Source organism: Mastigoproctus giganteus, chromosome 1 (genome assembly GCF_048544385.1).
Source record: "Mastigoproctus giganteus isolate SK-2022 chromosome 1, ASM4854438v1, whole genome shotgun sequence".
NCBI classification, from domain to species: domain Eukaryota; kingdom Metazoa; phylum Arthropoda; class Arachnida; order Uropygi; family Thelyphonidae; genus Mastigoproctus; species Mastigoproctus giganteus.
In genome coordinates this window covers 96425186-96446367 of record NC_143575.1, presented here as the reverse complement: position 1 = coordinate 96446367, position 21182 = coordinate 96425186, and the positions used below count along the sequence as shown (strand labels likewise).

The window sequence follows — 21182 nt, the reverse complement described above, 5'->3', positions numbered from 1 at the left end:
CCCCGCACAGACATAAAAGATAATAATCTCAGAGAGATCCCGCCAATGCTATAGTCACCTCAAGGTACAGAATTACGCCGCACGCTCGAGTCCACACTCCTCCGATCTCCGTGGCCGTTACAGAGCATAAACGCGAAATTTAAATAGGCCAGTTAATTTTGGAGATGTAGGCAAAAACATTTGCCATCGACCCAAAACTAGAAGATAACACGACCCTTAATTTGAAATTATGATATTTCCCATGAGGGTGTTCTGCAATGAACTTCTGTGGTTCTCTGGCAGCTGTGAAGAAAGATCTTGAACGATAGTTTTGGCAAGCCTTTAAAACCACTGCAGACCCTCTGAGGGCTGCAACTAAAAAGTCAGATTGACCCATCTTAATAGTGCTTGGCTCATGAGTCCTGTCACTCACCGAATATTGGATTGAGGTTACGGGTGTAGAAGCAACTATAGCGTCAGCATGTCGTATACATACAGATTGTGTATTCTAATTCTACGTTGGTTTGTATGCATGCGGGATGGAAATCCTACATTTCCATCTGAGGCTCGTAAAGTGCAGTCCTGAGTGAAAAAGTCTTTATACAGAATTAGTATTTATAAAGCCAAATAATGCAAAGAAAGCAGACCTTTTTTGATTTTTACAAGCTAAACGTAGAGTGAAACTGATTATAAAAATAATTAATTCAGGATCCACTGACGCGATCCAGTCGAACTGTATATGATGGAATTTATTGTCAGTGAATGTTTCTGGTGTTCCTGTACTTTTAATAACAGTGTATTTTGTTGATCTTGTAAGATAACGCGACTAATATTCAAAAATTCATCATGACTTCATTTTAAGAGGAACAAGTGACAAGAAAAAAAGAGTACTGCACATATGAATATTGGATCCCTTCCAACTTCGTTGCATTATTTTCCATTCAAAATGCACACTAAAGTGCTGACAATATCGGAGATTATATCTCACTTATCAACAGGAAAAGATTATCTACTTATTTAAGTTATTTATTTATATAAGTAACCCGGAATAACTCACAAGAAAACTGTTCTCTCTCGGCCTGAAATGCCTTAAATATAACCCCAGTTAAAGAGACTTTAAAGAATTCAGTTTACGATGGGATTCGAACCGACACTTCTCCAAACCATATGATTATCGTATGATGTCCTAATACTTTTGATAACCTAGTATACATAAAAATTGGGATATTCAAGTTCTTAATTTGCTACTTTTTTCATCAAATCGTGCAACTTTACGGTATTTATAGCAGAAACTTAGAGTAGCAGTATTTAAGGCATCCAAAAAATCTCTTTAAAAGATGTAGGACAAGGTGTACAGCACCCCCAAGGATGCGTGTCTGTATTTCATTCCATTTGCTCAAATTTGATTTTCGTGGTGACATTCTGCTTCTTCATGGTTTTTTTTTTCTGATAAAATATAACCGAAGTGTAGCAAAATACTTTGGGCCATACCATTTATAATCGAGTTCTTCGAAAACAACGGAAGGCACGGAAGGCAACTTCGAAAACAACGAAGTCTCCATTAGAAGTGTATTTTAAAGTAAGTGGAAAAACTTGATTACAGGCAGCAAACAAAACATATAAAAGGAAAAGAAGCCTCAAGGCGTCTTTTTTTAGTTACTGGCTACCCATTAGTACAATTTATAAGAGCGTAAAGGTCACAGAAGAAACCATTCCTCGTTTCTTAATACCGGAGAGAATTTCTGTATCGTTAAAACTTCGAAAATTTTGAAATAATTGTCACAGCGCCGCAAGCAAAGTGTATTCACGATCCATACAGCGTAGTCTTGATTCAGTGCAATCAAGAAAACAACAAAAAGGGTTAATTGAGCGAAGTGTTTTCTTTGTGCGTAATGGCATATAGTTTTATTCGGTACCCAGTTGCGGTTTATAAATGAATTGTCCTTGTTTCTTAAATAAAAAAGAAAAGAATTAACAATCACGAGGAGCGTTGTTTGCGCATTTCATCAGCATTCAAAAGAAGTCTGCAGTATTCATAAGAGTGAATGAAATGCATTGACCGATTAGCTTAATTCCACATTAATTTAATTGCCATACTATCGGGGTTGAAAGAAGCACAGCAGTTTCACATTAATAATTATATCCTTGCTCAGATATAAAAAACTCTGTTTATCCCTTAAAAAAATAAATAAGCTTTGGAACACAGCCTAAAAGCTCAGACGATTTTCTCATACACGCTTCCAGTGCAAATATTATTGAAACAGTAGTTAGCCAAGTTACGTAATTAGATTAAGGCGTTATCAGGCCAGCAATAAATCAATCAATCGATCAATGTGTAAATCCACTTACACGCCCATTTTCATCTGCATGATTTCCGCTTTTGATAAACCAATCAATTTCCGCATTAATGATAATCAACAATTAATCATAAGAGGCCTCCTTTGTCTTTACGTCATGAAAGACAATTTCCTGATGCAAATTTGTTTATTTTGGAGCTCTGCCGAAAGTGCTGCGAAGCATGAAGGCATAATTTTTTCCAATAACTAAAAAAATATGAGAAGTTGGAACAGCAAATAAGTTAAATTCCGTTTAAAGTAATCATATCATTAAAATAAAATATTTAAATGTTCCAATATATATTTTATTATTTAATGCTTTTTTTTTTAATTTGTCGGTATCATTTTAATAATATTTATTCCTTAATTATAGAAAATACGAAAACATTTTAAGTCGCACCACTTTTAAGTACAGATAAAGTGTTTATTAAAATAAAGTCTTAAGCGATTTCAGTTTTTTTTTTTTTTTTTTTTTTAACTCTCAGCAGAACAAATGAAATATATACAAGAGAGAATCTAAAAAAAAAACTCAAGTTAAAACTTCTTCTTCTTCTTCTTCTTTAATGCTGCCGAATGGCGTTTGCGACTTCGTTTTGATATTGTTCTCTGTCTAGCGCTGCGTGTAGAATTTGTGCTGTTGTCATGTGAAGCCAGGTGTTGATGTTATCTAGCCATGCCATTTTCGGTCTGCCTGGGCGTTTCTTGCCTTCGATCTTTCCCTCCAGGATGAGTGGTAGTAGGTGATATTTTTGTTGGTTCCTAGCGATGTGACCTAGGTATTTGCATTTCCTGCTGATGATGGTTTTGAGCAGGTCCCGTTCCGTGTGCATGTCCTGCAGGACCTGTGCGTTGGTTATCTTGGCTGTCCACGGAATTTTCAGCATTCTTCGGTAGAGCCACATTTCGAAGGCCTGGAGCTTTTTTGTAGTGGCTGATGTTAGAGTCCAGGTTTCTACACCGTAGAGCAGTATTGGCCAGATGTAGCATTTCAATGTGCGTAATTTGAGCACGATGTTCAAGCTTCTGTCGGTGAGGAGGGTTCTCCATTTGGTGAATGCCTGCCTGGCTTGTTCAATTCTGCTTTTGATTTCGGCGTCATGGTTCAGCTGGTCATCAATGAGTACTCCGAGATACTTGAAGCGGTGTATTTGCTCTAATTTTTCGTTGTTTAGTTTGATCGTGATTTTGCTTGCAGTCCTGCTGACCTTCATCACCTTTGTTTTCTTTTTGTTGATTCGTAGCCCCCATGCTTGGCTTTCTATGTCCAAGTTAAAACAAATATTAAATTAATTGTTAAATTAATTATTTAATTAACAATATAAATATATCATAATTGAAATGTTTTATTGATATACATCATCGTAAACATAGTAAACAAGAAATGCAATGCGAATTACCGACATAACTTCTCTTTCAACGTTTCTAATAACCACAGAGCAATAAGTAATGAGTAATAAGTAATAATTATTTCTAATAACCACAGAGTAATAGTATCTTAGTACTCTGTGCTAATAATTAAATTAAACGCTTCTAATAACTATTCACAGGTGAGTTTTAATACTACTTAAAAATATATCGTTAAATTTAAATAATATGTTGTTCAAAAACTAAAGTAAGATATTTAAGAACATTATAAAGAATATATAATTCTTTACTGTTTTTATCATATTTTTCAAAGAATTTTGTATATCTAATATGACTAAAATAGTAATAATAATAATAATTTTTATCCGGGTTACTATTAAGATAAAAATTGTTTTCTAGGGATGGAGGACAAAAACAAAACGAAATATACCCAAAATTTTCGGAAGGAATGGTTAGCTTTTACACAATTCAAAGAATGGTTAGTAGAGATTCCAGGAAATCCAACTCGAGCAAGATGTAAATATTGCAAGTCAGATTTTACTGCTAAAATTTCGGAAATTAAAAGTCATTTAAAAAGTTTCAAACATATTAAGTCAGCAGAACCATTTTCACCTAATAGATCGGGCAACCAATCTAAATTAAATTTTCCCACCAAGAATTTACAAACAGTGGAAGCTGAAGCATTAAGTTAAGTTTGTTTGTTTGTGCTCACTCATCAATACTGGCAATGGACCAACTTGGTGAATTATGTAAGAATGCATTCCAAGATCAAACAGCCAGAACTTTAAAAAACTTCCTTTAAATAATCTTGTGGGCAATGGGACAGATAATGCTAGCGTTTTGATTGCAGTTAATAACAGCGTTTATACACATTTGAAGTCCGATGTACCGAACTTGATATTAATTAAATGCGTATGTCATTCTTTGCAATTAGCAGTATCTCATGCAACCCGCGAAACATTCCCTAGAAGTCTAGAATTCATGATCGCTGAAACCTATAATTGGTTTAGTAAATCCACTAGCCGACAAAATCAATTCAAATATTTATACAGTACCATAAACGATGGTGCAGATCCGAAAAGGATCGTTCATTCGTGTCAAACAAGGTGGTTATCCATTGAAGTTGCTATAACAAGAATTTTAGAACAGTATATTGAATTAAAAGCCCATTTTGAAATAACTCGTTTGACTGACAAATATTATACTGCACAACTTCTTTATTCAGTGTTCAAAGATGAAGGTAATTTAGCATATCTTTTATTTTTAAAACCTAACTTATCTGAAGTACAAAGAGTAAACAAATCTTTTGAATCAAATACTGCTGATCCTACATTATTACTACATGATTTAAACATGCTTTTGTCGATGATTGCCAATAAAATATCATTAATCTCAGTTAACGATATATTAAAGCAACAAAAAGAACCACTGATAAATTTATTACAAAATTTAAAATTGTCTGAAGTAGAAATTGAAAAAAATTGAGCAACAGTATATAAACATTACTTTTGTTAAATGGGAAAACATCGACAATACAATGAAGTTTTGGTTAGAAGTTTCGAAATATCTAGATGCAAGCGGTGAAAATTCATTTAACATAAGGCGATTAAAGAAATTAGCCAATTTGCAATGGGTGTTTTAATTTTGCCATTATACAATGCAGATGTGGAAAGAATATTCAGCAACTTAAATCTAGTAAAAAACAAAACACGCAACAGAATGAGTGCTGGCATGGTTAATGCAATCTTATCAGTACGATAAGAGTTGAAAAGTGTTGTAAAAATTATGTTTTACCTGAAGTGCTTCGAAAAATAGGTACACAAGAAGCATATGATGAGGAGGTATTGATTTTATATTAAAAACAAAAAATAAATAACTATTTGTTTGTTTGTTTTTAATCCCTACAAAGTATATCCCTCTCTCACTCACAAAACGTTTTGATTTATTATCTTTTAACCATCCGTAGATAAAAACAAGCCTAAAAAATCTTACCCATTCTTTCTTTCCCCGACAAAAAGGGTGCACGCCATACAACTACCACTCCTCGTTTGTGTTGCTCGTCAAAAAGGTACGAGTATATTTCAACATATAATTGTATTCATCGCGCAACACCCATACACGCAATTAAAGTTTTAATTAATGTTTCCATAGTAACTGTCTGAAACTTTTTTTTTTTTTTTTCAAATCATGCTCGCACTTTCTCCTGCAAGTGCTTATCCCCAAGGACGTAAAGAATAATCTTACCTAAATATCAAGGCGAACAGCAAATTCCCGAGGTTAGCTAAAGAGCATCTCATTTCGTCTTCTTGGAAATTTTCAGAAAAATGTATCCTTATTATAGAATAAACTTCAGCTGCACTGTTCATAAAAACAGGCAGACCCTGCTTTTTAACGATCCTAACAAGATTTTGGAAAGCCATTCTATACAAGAAACCTGTTAAACGTGACAAAATCGCTCCTTTGTCTGCATATAACGTCACTCGCTCGCTGGCAGATCTCACGCCCACGTGACACCATGCAGGTACACGCTTTTAAAACATTTACGCCATTTGTTATGTAATACGAGCGAATCAACAAGCTGAAAGAAGATTTATGTTTTTAGCATAAACTATTTTCCAAACGATTACACTTTATTGGGAATTATAAGTAAGCCAACAAACTAAACAGGGTTCGCGCGCGAATTCAGAGGAAATGTTGGTCAACGTGACAAAGAATGAGGTGTTTTCGTTCCTACAGATGCAATGACGAATAGGCTGAATGGAACATACATTTACAATGGATATTCAAGAATTTCTCTGTTGCGGGCCATTTTCTGTAAAATATAGACGTCTTTAACTAAACATACGCAATTAAATTAACTTGAATATAGACAGATTAAGAAACTGCCTTAAATGTTTTATTAAATATATATAACTATGGTGTTGTACGTACCCATTAAACAAAATACTAAACTTGTAAAATGATTAGCAGGAAGCGACTCTAAGATTACTACCATATGATTAACATGAATTCATTTAATTTTGCTAATCTATGGTTAGTTCAGAAGTTATAAATAAAATGTGCTCTGAAAATGAGAGGCTTCAAAAAGTTTCAGAAAGGATGTACTTTGTCCATTTTTTCATGGTCTTTATGGAACTTCTATTCGGGCCTGCTGGAGAAAAACAACCTTCTGCTGAGTTTCCAGCAAATCCTCTGTGCTAACAACCCTACTAACTAAAAGCTTACCAGCAGCGCAGAGCGTGAACGAAATAAACAACCAACAGTAATATATCGCCGGACAACGGCTGAAAGTTTAGAAAACCGCGACTACGGACAGCGACAGATCGTAAAATTATCTTCGGGAGATTGCCAATAACTGGAACTTGCAGAACTGACGTAAACAGCGAGATAAAATAAAATGGTAGCATTGACATGAATTGCATGTTACTTGAATCTTTATTAAATTATTATTATTTTCGTTTATTTCACTATGTTTAACTCATTAGAATTTTAAAAAGTGTATCGGGAACAAATCATATTGTAACATACTTTATTAATCCGGACACCTGCCTTTGCACACACAAAAAAAAGGCCTTCAATCTTCGCGGCATACGCTCAACCAGCTTTTTATAAATGTCAGTTGATATGTTCCTCCACTCGGGCTTTAACGCAGCCACCATTTCGGCCTTGTTCTTTGGGTGATCTCGACGTGCACGTACCCGACGATCCAATACATCCCAAAGATGCTCGATAGGATTCAGATCAGTTCTCTGGGCTGACCAATCCAACTTTTCCACACCCATGTCCTCAAACCACTCTGTTACGACCCGAGCAGTATGGCATGGCGCGTTGTCTTGCTGATACAGGTATGGGCTTTCCCCGAAGTATTACCATAATGTCGGAAGTGCATAATTGTCCAGACTGTCCTGGTATTGCACAGCATTCACGGTTGTCGATTACGACTAATGGGCCCAAGCCAAACCATGAAAAGCAGCCCCCATATCATGACACTTCCTCCACCAAACTTCATTGTTAGGAGGATACAATCAGGAAGTAACTGTTCCCCTGGCATTCCCCACACCCGAGAACGGCCATCAGACTGGTAGAGTGCGAACCTCGACTCGTCTGTCATAGGACTGTTTTCCACTGCTCTACAGTCCAGAATTCGTGCTCCTTACACCATGTTAATCGGCATTTAGCATTTATTGAGGTGATCAATGGCTTGTGAACAGCTGCACGACCATTCTAACCCATATCATGGAGTGTCCTTCGTATTGTACTAGTGCTGACATTAGTCCCAATATTCTCACAGAGGGTTTGTGTGATTTGGACAATGGCAAATTACGATTTGCGCGCACAGTGCGGGACAAGAATTCTCTTGTCCAGCTCTGTTAGTTTTCGGGGTTTACCAGGCCCTTTTTTGACAGATTGAGTCCCCCCCTCCCGATGTTTGTTGGTTGTCATAGCAAAAGAAACTCTTTTAAACGGAAAACAAAAAGAAAATTGTGGCTATGCAGGGTCTAGGGACGATGTTACCCTGTTTCTCACCGCTTAAGACTAAGCAGTAAACGATCAATTTGTCGACTTTCCCAACAATCCATGGGGTCCGTTATAGAGGCTATCGTTAATGCAGATATTTCGGATCAGCATCGCTGTAGCTCCTGTCTTCAATTTCAGTCTTCGTGGTGTGGAGCCAGAAAGCAGAAGAAAGGCCAAGTATTCGGATTAGTTGCGCAACATCACTGCGTCATTGCTGTCGCGTCCCTGCAACCCGTCACACAATATTTTCATCGCTTGGTAATCTGTTGAGAACCCCTCGGATTCAACTCATTTCTGAGTACGAGATGCTGTTTCTCGACGTTTCTTCTGTTATGATATCGCTAAGTTAATATTAATGTGCCACAAATATTATTAATATTTATGGCATATCTACATGACAATTTCGAGTCAGTGTTTAAAATTAACTATATCGCTTTACAGAACTATAATATTTCTCTTAAATTCCATTATTGTCGTGACCTTAGGAATGTACATCGATAAGGTCCATACAAGAGATTGAGCTCCAAAATGTGGCCACCTAGAAGCTGATTAGATTACTTCACAAATGGTCGCCTATGGCAGTGGTTCCCAGTTGGAATGCCCCGGCACATTGGTGTGCCGCGAGATTAAAAAACTCTCCAGTGAGTTCAATATCAATCACTATTTAGGTGTGCCGTGAATATGCTTCTTTTAACTTCAAGTGTGACTTGAATGACACAAGACTACTGGATAACACTGGTCTAAGGAGTGTACACCGCCCAACCATTAATATCCGGACACCCCTCAGTGGATGTGGAGACAGGTCCTATGAATGCAGCACGTCACAGAACTTGCTATAAATATGCACGCTGGGCTTCGAACAGACAATTGCAAAAGTGAGCATGCAAGATGACACATTGAACAGAATTAACAGACTTCCAACGTGGAATGATAGTAGGATGCCACATAAGCAAGCGTTCTGTACGAGGCATCGGGGTCAGTCTGGGTATCCCTAGGTCAATTGTTAGTGACATCATATGCAAATAGAAGAGGAATGGGGAGAACATTCGGTCGCATTGGTCATTACATAGATCAGAATAAGATCTCTGAGCATGGACATTGCTGTTACGATGTAAAACTATAGACTGAACAACATTGAAATTACAGATTCGGGGGATCTCGTGGAGAGCAATACGATTCGCGGCGTTGTGCACTACTTTTTATCAACGCAAACACAGAGTAACAAACAGGTTAACGTACACTTTCGAAATTTGTCTTTTAGTTATTATTCTACCAGCCTCAACCGAATAAAAAAAAATTGCTATATGTGCATCAAGGTCCAAAATGCCTACTCCTCAGTTGAGTGCTGATTGGTGAGCGAATCGAGCGGGAGCGGAGCCCCTCTTGTTTACACGTTTGAGTGACAGTAGTTCAAGCTCGTATGACTGCTAAATACGGTTAATGAATGTCAACTCTTCTGAGTTGGTGTTCATGCCAGATTATAAATAGATTTGATTTAATATCAATTATATTTTATTAAATACATGTTTTTATATCGATATTGCCATGGATGTATCGTGGGGTGTTAAAAAAAATTCAAACCAATTATCGATTTTATATATCAAATTGACTCCCACAAGATTCACTTACTGCCTGCGCGCTCTTTAACAGTAATACCAAGCCAATCCTTCCATCCCTTCTGTTCGTGGACAGGATATTTCATCATATATAAGAATATGCAATTAACATTCACTGATGAGTGTATTATGGAGCGTACGTTTTCGATTTATGTATTTAAAATTGAAAAAAAAAAAAAAAATAATAATAACAAAACATGATTTCACTGATGCAATATTAGGTCAGCTGAAACCAATTTTCATTTATGGACCTATCTTAAACATTTAACTCATACCAAAATAATATGATAAGTTATATAATAATTGAACACATCTGTATCGAAGTTGAGAAGATGTTACAGAACTGTAGGAAGAAACGAAAGCAGTTGATGCTGATCTCCATAATGTAGCTGAGAAATACACAATGTCGGCGCAACCTCAGTTTCAAGTGAATGATTATCTGAAACACAACAGCTACTGCAAATCGACACAGCTCGAAATCGAATTATTACTGGCCAATGATTATCAAAATTAACATGTCTAAATTCATTTCACACACTGTTACAAGTTTTCATCAGGCCTCTCAGGTCCAACCACTTCCAGCTTTGAGGGTAATAATAGAAATGAGAAGACACATGAAAACAAAATAGGGTACAAAAAATGTGAGATTTGCCACCTCTCCGGGTCCTGTTGTCAATTATCAGGATCATACAGTGATAAAAAAAATAATAAAAAAATAAATAAAAAATACTGATTCCATTTTGAAACGAATATTATATTACTGTATTTTATTATACGCTTTTTAGAAAGTATGTTATTTACAAAACTCTTTAACTGGTATCATGAACGCAGAATGTACCGGTCACCGAAAAGCAATTGATTAATTTAGGGACAGACAAAATAGAAAAAAAAAAAAAAAAACCACCCATGGTGCAGGTTATGAGAATTAAAAATAATAATAATAATATAAAATTATAATAATTAAAATCACCCTTGGTGCGGGTTATGGGAAAAAATTTTTAAAAAATAAAATAAAATAATATAATCATAAATAAATAAATAATCATAAAATAAAATAATAAGAAAAATATATAAAAAAGTAAATAAATAAAATAAAAATAATTTAAAAAAAAATATATATAGTAATAAATAAATAAATAAAAATACGTCTGGAGTGGCTGACTCCAAACAGAACGCAAGGAGGGAAAAAAAACCATTGTCTAATCCGCTTCAGGCCAGGGGTGTTGACCACTCTATATGATCTCCTCCTTCAAGCAAAGACTTCCGTAGCAAAATTGTGAAGAGCAAATAAACGTTCAGGGGTTAGGAGTATTAAGGTGGCAGATGATTTTCATCAACCGGTGAAATACCACCACTTTGCTTATTGGAGGCTTGAAGTGGTGAAACCCATGTTTAGTCTCTAGAGCAAAGTTTCCGGCATCCCCCTCCCCCCATACTTCTCCTTCAACCCATGCACGGTACTAAGTACTATAGGTTTTGATACCTTTCGTGTTTGGGATTTTCATAAAAAATAAAAAAAAATTTGGTCTAATTGATTTTCAGATATTGGGATGGTATTCACAAAACCTTGCCTCAAATCTTCATACAGAATACAGTCAAAAAGGAGATGCCTCCAGTTTTCCATGGCTCCACAGTAGCACAGGTCAGTCGTGCAGAGGCCTAGTTGGTGCAGTTTTTCATTAAGAGAACCTTGAATTGTATTGATAAATTAAGGTATTTAAAAAGAAAAAAAGTGCATCTTATAAGCCAAGTACAGTATTTTATTCAAATGTCGCGCCATCTAGTGCTTCTAAAGAACAAACATTGGCAGCAGGAGCAAATAAACACAACACTTTTTTTTCATTTGAAAGTTTTACCCGCAAGGGCTCAAAAATTGCACCAAACGAAACCAAAAAGCTTCGGGGTGCGACGTACGTGCCGTACGGGTGTCAGCAAGACTGCTCTCACTTGTCGATCATCGAACAGTCACTCACCCCTTGACAGAGACGGTTAACGCGAGCAGCCATACTGAGCATATGTATACAATTACGATATGTATTTAAAGATGGTGTATGAAGAATGTTAGAAAATACAGTGGGATTTTTCAATAAATTCAAATTATTTTAATACTGTATGTTATATCATTAAATTTACCAACTGATTTTAAAATTGAATATTATTTACTTTTATCACATATGAAATAACAAAATTAATTATAAAAAATTATATGTGATATAGGTTTTTCGGAGTGTTCCTCTTTACAGACACGATTAATTTCAATATAATTATGATTTAATAATAAAACAATCTGATTAATAAATTGGTAACTTATATTCAAGTTCTATAATTTAAATAGTTTATTTTGTTAGAAATAAAACAAGTAAAAGACGCTTACGAAATTATCAGTGATGAACGATGTTCACATCATGGGTACATTTCAACCCACTCTAACTCAGTTTATCTATTCGCATAACTAATTGTAAAATAAATAATCTCTTACTTGATTACGCATGTTATTTATTTCCGTTAATTCATATCAATTCGCGGATTAGAACCAGACTGTATTTTAAAATGATGACAACGCCTACAATCGATCCTAACAGTGTTAATCTGTAGTGTGGCACCATCTATCGTCGGCATGAGGAATTAATGATTAAGCAGCACATGGAAAAATCTTTATTGCACTGTATTACATACAAGGGGCGTTCATATCGGTGGTGGCAAACTATGAACGAAAGCAAGTTAATGCAGCATTAGCCACAAGAAAAAGGAATATTTTTTTCTTCGTAATGCGCACGCAATTTTAATTCGCAATAATTTTTGTACACTGTAATTATTTTACTAAAATACAATTAAAGGAATTCAATATGACTGCGAAAATACAGTAAATATACAGTAAAACTCAATATACAGTAAACCCTCACTAATCCGGTTACAGTTAATCCGGATCGAAATGTTAAAAATTCTATTCATAGTCAAGTACTTTGAAAGACACGCGGAATTTAGGAAGGCAGTGAGTGAGTCACTCTGACTGGGCGCTGATTGACTGTGCAGAGAGAGACAACATACATTGTGTTGCGTGTTGTTCAATATCGTTGTTGACTCTGAGACGGACGTATATACATGTCAACATATTTTTTATCATTATGGGTTCTAAAAAATTAAAAATTGGAATAAAAATAAGACACGCTATTTTATCTATCATTAACAAAATTTTATCTATCATTTATCTATCATTAACAAAATGATAGAACAACTTGAAAGTTGTGTTCCAGGAGAAAAAAAAAAATGCTGAAGAATTTAGTATTGGCCAACAGGCCGTGTTAGATATTAAAAAGCAAAAAGAATCTACACTGAAAGGACAGAATTCATGGGATACCTGGTTCCTGGACAACGCGATGCTGTCACCCCTCTCGCTAGTGGACGAACCCACCGCTTGGCAGGTATAAAAGTACACTGCATCACTGCATTCACGTGGAACTGTAATTCGATGTCAATGTGGATAAACGTCGTGAGTTAACCGACTTTAAAGAGAGATGATAGTGGATGTCCGACGCATGGGTTACTCTGTCGCGGATGTGGTACAGAAATTGCGCTATCCCCGTTCGCCAGTATCATGAGTGCATCGGGAATACGCCATTTCCGGAATAACATCTCATCGTGGACAGCGCTGTGGGCGGAGAAAGGTGATTGATGAGCGTGGCCGTCGCCGTCTGTCTCGCATTGTTTCAGCCAACCGGAGAGCGACTGTGGCACAAATCACTGCGGACCATATTGGATTTCAATACGTATATCAGTACATTATCACTTATTTCTCTGTCTTTTCTTATAAGAACCACTGGTGTTACTACTACTATGTTTAGCTGACTAGTAGCATAAAAGCTTCAACTGTTACTTCCTGCATTTTGTCTCACGAACATTAGTGGAGTGACAAACCTACTGTGTTAGAAATTGTAAATGGTGTATAGTTTGGCTCTAGTGCTTCAGTTGTGCTATGCCATTGGATACTTATTATCTAACATTGAAATTTAGGATTGCTACAACTACCGAACCTCCTCCTGGTCTGTCGTAGAGTTCTGTTATGCCTTTGGTCCAAGAGGATTCTCCTATCGAACTGATGAAGAAATCTTCAACGTTGAAAGAGTTACCCTTCAAGCTGAAGGATCTACTGAGGAAGCGCCTCCTCGTCTGCTAATCTTGGTCACAGGATAGGATTACACCACGACATGTGGCTTCTACAAAGGCTGAAAACTGCCTCCACCTCCTCTTTATTCTTTTATCTTTTATCAATTTCTCTTGACTTCCTTTTATTACAGAGGGTTCCTTCTCTGACCCCCGCTGCACTTCTTTCTTTCCCCACCCATCCCTAACCTTTCCAGCTTTATTTTATTCCCATTTTCCTTTTCTCATAACTTTGTCTATCCTGGCCGCCTCCACGTGGCGGGGATTGGGGACGCTGTGACCAGGTGTCGCCGCTTCCCACCTGCTAAGAGCTAGGTACCGTCCGACTACATAACAACAGAACACATCATAACATTTACACTCCCACACCACATACAAATGCGGTTTTGGCGTGAGCTTCAACACAAGAAGTACAATACCGGCTAATGGCGGAAACCCTGGGGTACGCCACAACAACACGTGAATATCCCTCAATATCCCCCCCCCCTGCGGACTTCAACGAGAGAGGTGCCAGAAACACTAAGACCATCAGGCGATCATTAGCCGCATTGGTTATGGAAACCGCGACCCACCAGTGTCCCATTGCTAGCACCAGACACAGGACTATACGCCTCAACTGGGCAAAAGAACATTGGTACTGGACCTTCGATGATTGAAGACGGGTCTCCTGGTCTCCGATAGTTCCAGTTTTCAGTTATTTCGAGTGGACGGGAGGGTACGTTTCTGGCGGAAACCGCATAAAGCTATGCACCCGTAATGCCAACAAGGAACTGTTCAGGCAGGTGGACGGTCGGTAATTGTCTGGGGCGTGTTCAACTGGCACACATTGGGACCTCTGGTACGTCTAGACGCATCTCTGAACGGTTCAGGTTACGTGTCCATCCTTGCCGACCATCTGCATCCCTTCAATGTCATCGTGCACCCACAAGGCAATGGACTCTTCTAGCAGGACACTGCGTCTCGCCACAGAGCCGTAGTGACTAGAACATGGTGCCGAGAGTATTCGGCAGATATTACCACTATGGAATAGCCTCCCCGTTCACCGGACATGAACCCTGTGGAGCATCTTTAAGATGCTGTGGAAAGGTCCGTTCGTGCTTTGGATCCTAGACCCAGGAATGCGCCGGAATTATGTACAGGGGTGCAGCAAGCATGGATGGAAATACCTGTGGAACGCTTTCATGAACTAGTGGACTCGATGCCTCGCCGTGTGACTGCCCTTATCCGGGCTAAAGGTGTGCAACCCTTTGCTAGGTAAGTACCCCATGATTTCTGTCCACTCAGTGTATGAATGCATTTGTTTTAAAATTCGATGTGTGGAGTGATAAAAGCAGTGTATCAAATAGACATTAAAAAATCCAAATGAACGTTGCTGGAGGATGCCGTACTTAGGTGGTATTCACAGCAACGATTAAGTAGCGTTGCCGTGCGACGCCAACGCCACCCGATAAATGTAAAAAGACAATACATTTATCCATCTATCGGTGGATAAATGTAGTCTTTTGATAGTTTTTAAATAAAGGCTCTAGCGATATATATATTTATTTTATTTATTTTCATCAGCACTACCTATATCATTGAATTTTCCATTTATTTGTGTTCTAAATTGTTTGTCTTTTAGGGCTATCCTTTTTTTCATTTATCCGGATGAACTCTCCTCCAATTAATCCCGATTAGCGAGCGTTTACTGTATATATATATATATATATATATATATATATATTAGTCAAAATATTAGAAACCTCCTCTGCCATAACGTATATTGTGTCATCGTTTTCAAAATGGGAGCAGCAGCTGAAGTTACAATTTCATGGCTCACAAGACCACTGAATCTCAAACCACAGTGAATTTATAAGGCGTCCTTGAATATGACATGCAGCTGCAATATATTTTACTGTCAACCACACCAGAACTGGCGGCTGCACTACAGCGAGAATGACTTAACATCCGTTCTGATATCATTTAGGATTCGTCTCATCGGCTGGAACGAGTACAGTACTTTGTTCGAATCACAGGAATCAAATCCAAAAGGAAAACACATATGGCGTAGCCACTGTACTGCAACAGATGGTGTCTCGCATTTAAATTGGAAAGGGCGAGAAAGAATGCAGGACCACGCAAAGGGTGCTTTGTGTATGTAGGTGTAATGCAACGATTCTCCACGTGTTAGTATAATGTACCTAGTTTACAGCCATTTTTAACTAGTGTACATTTTGCATTTACTCTATTTTATTTTCCATATACTCCTTCTTACATTTTTTTTTAAATGTAAGGAGTATAAATATTAAAAGTATTATAAATATTAAGGAGTATAAATATTAAAAGTATTATAAATATTAAGGAGTATAAATATTAAAAGTATTATAAATATTAAAATAAATATTAATAGTAATATTATCAACTTATACACCAATAAAACCAATCAATAACACCAATAAATATTAGTAGTAATATTACAAACAAATCAGAAATAAGTGTGTTACGTGACTTCGTATTTATTTTTTCGAAGTGTGGCGCACTGTTACATTGGTAATGCCGCATTACAAGTGCGTAATGTTAGCAATGGCCAGCAGAAAATTTTGGATATTTTTCTACATTTATATTCGTTCAAAAGTAACTTAAAGTCCTATTTTTAAAAGCGCCTTAACGTGGCATTTGGGCCTAAGTGTGGCTCCTTCCTCTACTAAAAATATCATATGACCTTGAACCATAGAATTCCTCAATTTTTCCGCCCCTCTCAGCCTTGCTCCCGAGACCAATGTCTCTGTTGCTAACCGTCGTCCAGACTCTAATATTAAGATATGCAACATTTTCGTTCTGGCCCTTCATCAACGCGCGTGTTACTGACAGCATTAGGTAGAAAGGCGAGACTTGTAAACCAAGCGGCGCCAGTGACTTCCATCCCTTGTCCCTCCCCATGAATATCGTTGTTAACCAGAGCCCCGAAGAAGAGCTTGATGAAACTGCTGATGAACAAGGTAGTTGTAGCGCATAAATACCTATATTCCGTAGAATGGTATTTAATAAACGCTTAAACTAATCAATTTAAGCTTGAAACGTCAGCCGAATACATGTAATTAACTTCCTTCTGACGTACAAAATTGCATTAACAAACCGCGCGCGATATTTCGCTGATCTTTAAACGTACTCATTAAGTGTAATTTTTGTGAAAACGGCATTCGTAATTGAATTCTCAAACAGCTTTAATTAAATAATCTTCCATAAGTCAAAGAAGAGGCGTTGAGTTTTCTTTATGTGGTTTAATTTAAGCAAAGATGATAATAATAATAATTTTTAAAAAATCACTTAACGCCCGAAGCGAAGTTTGTTTTTATCACTATGGACGTTTAAATTCCAGGAAAAATAAATCCGAAGATCGAATTATTTGTGGAGAAATTCATTTCATCTTTCGTTTTTTTTCAAAAGTTACTGCCTGCTATTATTTTTCTGAATAACGCAAGTTCGGATCTTCACATGCTTGCAAGACATTCAAACGCAAACCTTAGTAATTTAGCATTCGTGAGCACCCCCAACGAAAAGGGTCTTCTTGGCTTTGCCCTAATTATACATCCCAGTTCATCACAAATGTGTTCAGCTGGGTTAAGATCACAGCTCTGTACTGGCCACTACAATGTTCCAACGTTATTCAAACCACGCGTTCATAACATTGTTTTATGGTACTGAGCGTTGTCGTGTGTTGGAAAGTGTTAAGTGCCGCTTCCATAAAATTTCCACAATGAAAGGCTCAGAGAATTGTCTAATATATCCATTTCGGCTTGGAATATCCCGATGTAAACTAGTGAGCGCGTGCAGTCATTTGTAAAGTAGTGAGCGGTTGCACCACGAGAAACACTACAGATATCCCACACCGTGGACTCTTCCTTCTCCCAATTTCATACTTGGGACAACTGTTGCTAACTCAAGTAGTAAGCATTCCCTAGCATCCTACATACCTGAACATATCTATGGAAAAGAGCATGTAGAGAGACTAGTCAATCCACATACCAGTTTCCACTGATCAATAGTCTCAAGTTCGATATGCCTGGCTGGTTACCTCGTTTCTGAAGGTGTAATGAGATAACAGCAGTCAAAGGTTGCTTCGGTCCGCCAATATTTTATACCCAACTGGCCATTTCTCAGGTTCAGAGTCACCTGTAGATTTATTTCTTCAGCATTGATTCTTTATCAAATCTATTATTTCACCATGCTCACTGTGCGAATTCAATGTCGTGTTATTTGTTGTACAAAGAGGTATTTCAGAATGCACAAATCGATGTACTTCGTCACGGATGGGGTATCGCATCGTACGACCAAACTGGGTTCACTCTTATCAGCAAAAAACAAAAAGGTATAGTTACAATAGGCTCGGGAAGACCAATGGTCGACAGTGGAGATTAAAAAAAATGTTTCCTGGTCTGAAGAATCCCGGTTCCTGCGCTTCACGTGAAGGGAGGGCCGGAATTGAGCGAAAACGTCCATGAATGCATGGACCCATCTTGTCAGATGTTAGCAATGCAAGTTATTAGTGTGTAATGGTGTCGGGAGAGTTTTCGCGATGCACTTGGATCCCCTTGATAGTTGTAGGGGTAACATTTGGATACCACAGGTTATCTGAAAATTATCTCCGACCAGGTGCATCCCTTCATGGCTGTTGTATATTCATCTGCGAATGGTTCTTACAGCAGGTTAATGCACCATGTCACAAGACCAGAATTATACAGAACTAGTTCCATAAACATAAAAATGAATTGGGCTTACTGCGGTAGCTTCCCAAGTCACCAGATCTCAATCCAATGGAGCACCTGTGGATTATGGTGTAACACTCAGCCAGGTATCGAAAGCGTGCCACAATAGCGCTGGTCTGTGTTCACTGAATTACTTCCTACAGCTGTTCCAAACTGGATGGTTGCGGATTTCTGCTTTCCGAGCAGAAATCCGCGACGAATCCAGACTGTTCTGAGGGCTGGGGGATAGGGGGGGGACATACTGGCTATTAGGTAGGCGTATCTAATAAATTGTCACTCTAAGTACATGAATTATAGATAGAAAAGAGAGAGGAAAATAACTCCAATGAATAACGTGCTCTCTTTACTCCAGCAGATTCTCCACACTGCGAGTTAATGTCCAAGATTATCACGTGCATCATAACTGAGACCTAGTTAAGAGTGCTCGCCGGAAGCGAATTACGTGAGCTGCTAGCTAAATACTGCACAACTATACGGCCTGCATTTTATTGGCTGAAAAAAAAATGCCAACTTTTAGCCAGCTAGGTGACCAGCAAATAAATTAAGCTACCGGTCGGTGAAGGTAATGCCCGAGTTAGTTTCTATGGCAACAACTTTCCACGACATTGCTCAGTGTCAGGTTGTATGAAGGCCTTGAGAAATTTATTTGTTAGATAAGAATAAGGCGAAATTAGTAACAGAGACATGCTGTGAATGTGGGACTCACAATAAGGACGCTGTTCGGGTAGATAACACCGAGAACAAAGGAGGCGGCGATCCTTTGAACAACAGAAGAGCCGGAGCAACGCATTAACAGAAAACTATCCGAAAGAAAATGGTCAGCTTTAAGACTTGAGATACAAAGAAGAAATCACTTAACACTGCGTAAACGTTATGCGTAGGGTTAAGTGTTTTCTCCTTAAGCCAAAAGTTTCCCATTAGTTCCAGCTTCAACGCTGCGAACAAACACGAGGACTCTGGAGAAGCGTCTTCGGTATCATTCTGAAGTGTCATATGACCCACGAGGCTTTCAGGTCAGCCTGCTGCAAACACGAGCTGTACAGTTATCCGAGTCTCCACTACAAAGACGGTCATTGATCACAACGGCGTGCAAATAAAAAAAATTTGCCCAAGGACATTCATTACAGGGGCATTTAAAAATTAGCTTCCAATGTCAAGAAAGCTTTCTTTCTTTTTTTTTCTTTTTTTTTTTTTTTCTAATTTAGAGCGCGCGATGCTCAGTCTGATTCATCTAGCACCAATCGCTGAGAAACTCAAAAGAAAATTGTTGACTGAAAACCTTATTTTATGAGAGATAACATTAGTGATTTCAAGATACGTTCAAGAAAAAACTGTTGTCCACAGAAGGAGACCTTATGGAAGGAGAGCTTTCTTGCGCCCACCACAACGGACAAAGATCGATAATTTTGGTTTAAATCCTGCAAGGTATTCACATACCACAATGGTCATTCTAAATCGAAGCGAATAAATGTCTTGCAGGTGGGTTTTATGCAAAGTGAAAAATTGCCGAAGAAACGAGCTTTTTGAGTTCCCAAAAGAACCATAAGATCACATCACAATATTTACACATTATTTAATTCCTAGAATTAGCAAGGAGGAAATGTAAGAAGGCTAACAGTCCGCAGAACCTTCTGAGAAACGCGCCTTGACCCTTCTGCTGTACTGCCAACCAAAACCATCATCCCATTACCAAAGGTAATTCTGTTGTGTTTTCTTTACTTTTTAATGAGCTTCTGAACAGGATATTCTTGTTATATGGGGAACTTTTCGGTTCCGAAAGGTTTCTTTTACAAAGGTTGTCACATCAACATCAAAATTATACATGACCTATGTCTTAATGAAAACAAACAGAGAGGCAGGTTAATCACGATAAGCAGCGGTTATGTTAGTGGGGTTAAAACGAACAATATCAATATAAATACTGTACAGTATAATGATATAAATAAAGGTGTCTCAATACAACTACACTGATTGCGACATTTCTGCAGTCATGCCCAGGGCGTATCAGAAGCCCGGATGCAAATAAGAAAATATCACTTCTCAACTAAATAAAAAGGTTCCATCATTTCAAATCTACCTCGCTACATGGATTTCGAATCTACCTCGCCCCATTTGTAATCAACTGGGGCGAGGTAGATTTGAAAATTACAAAATACAATGTTGTTGCTTGTATTCTCTCTTATGAATTACTAATTAAATAATAATAAAAAAAAAGAACGCTGTTGTAGTAGTAGGGTTTTTCAAGAGAATCAGCGATTAAGGCCATATTGCTCCTGGTATACTGTCTGTAAATGGCGTGTGTTCTGTGTTCGATTTTCTGTTTGCTGGATGAAAATCCCTAGTATCCGGGAGAAAAAAACCATGCTACCCTCGCCTGAGACCAACTAACACAGCCACTTTGTGAAAAAGATCGATAAAAATTCCTCCCATCGGGACTCGAACTGAAGTCTTTTTCACCCGGT

At 37.7% G+C, this 21182-nt stretch overlaps 1 protein-coding gene and 1 non-coding gene across 3 annotated transcripts in view; both read right to left on the bottom strand.

Moving 5' to 3' along the window:
• LOC150091024 (5'-AMP-activated protein kinase subunit gamma-1-like) overlaps positions 1 to 21182 on the bottom strand; it is a 500398-nt gene that overhangs the window by 401692 nt on the left and 77524 nt on the right. The gene's annotated exons all lie outside the window — the stretch shown is intronic.
• LOC150091025 (U4atac minor spliceosomal RNA) lies at positions 11677 to 11804 on the bottom strand. The gene has a single exon (XR_016547759.1). It is a non-coding gene; the product is annotated as a U4atac minor spliceosomal RNA (small nuclear RNA).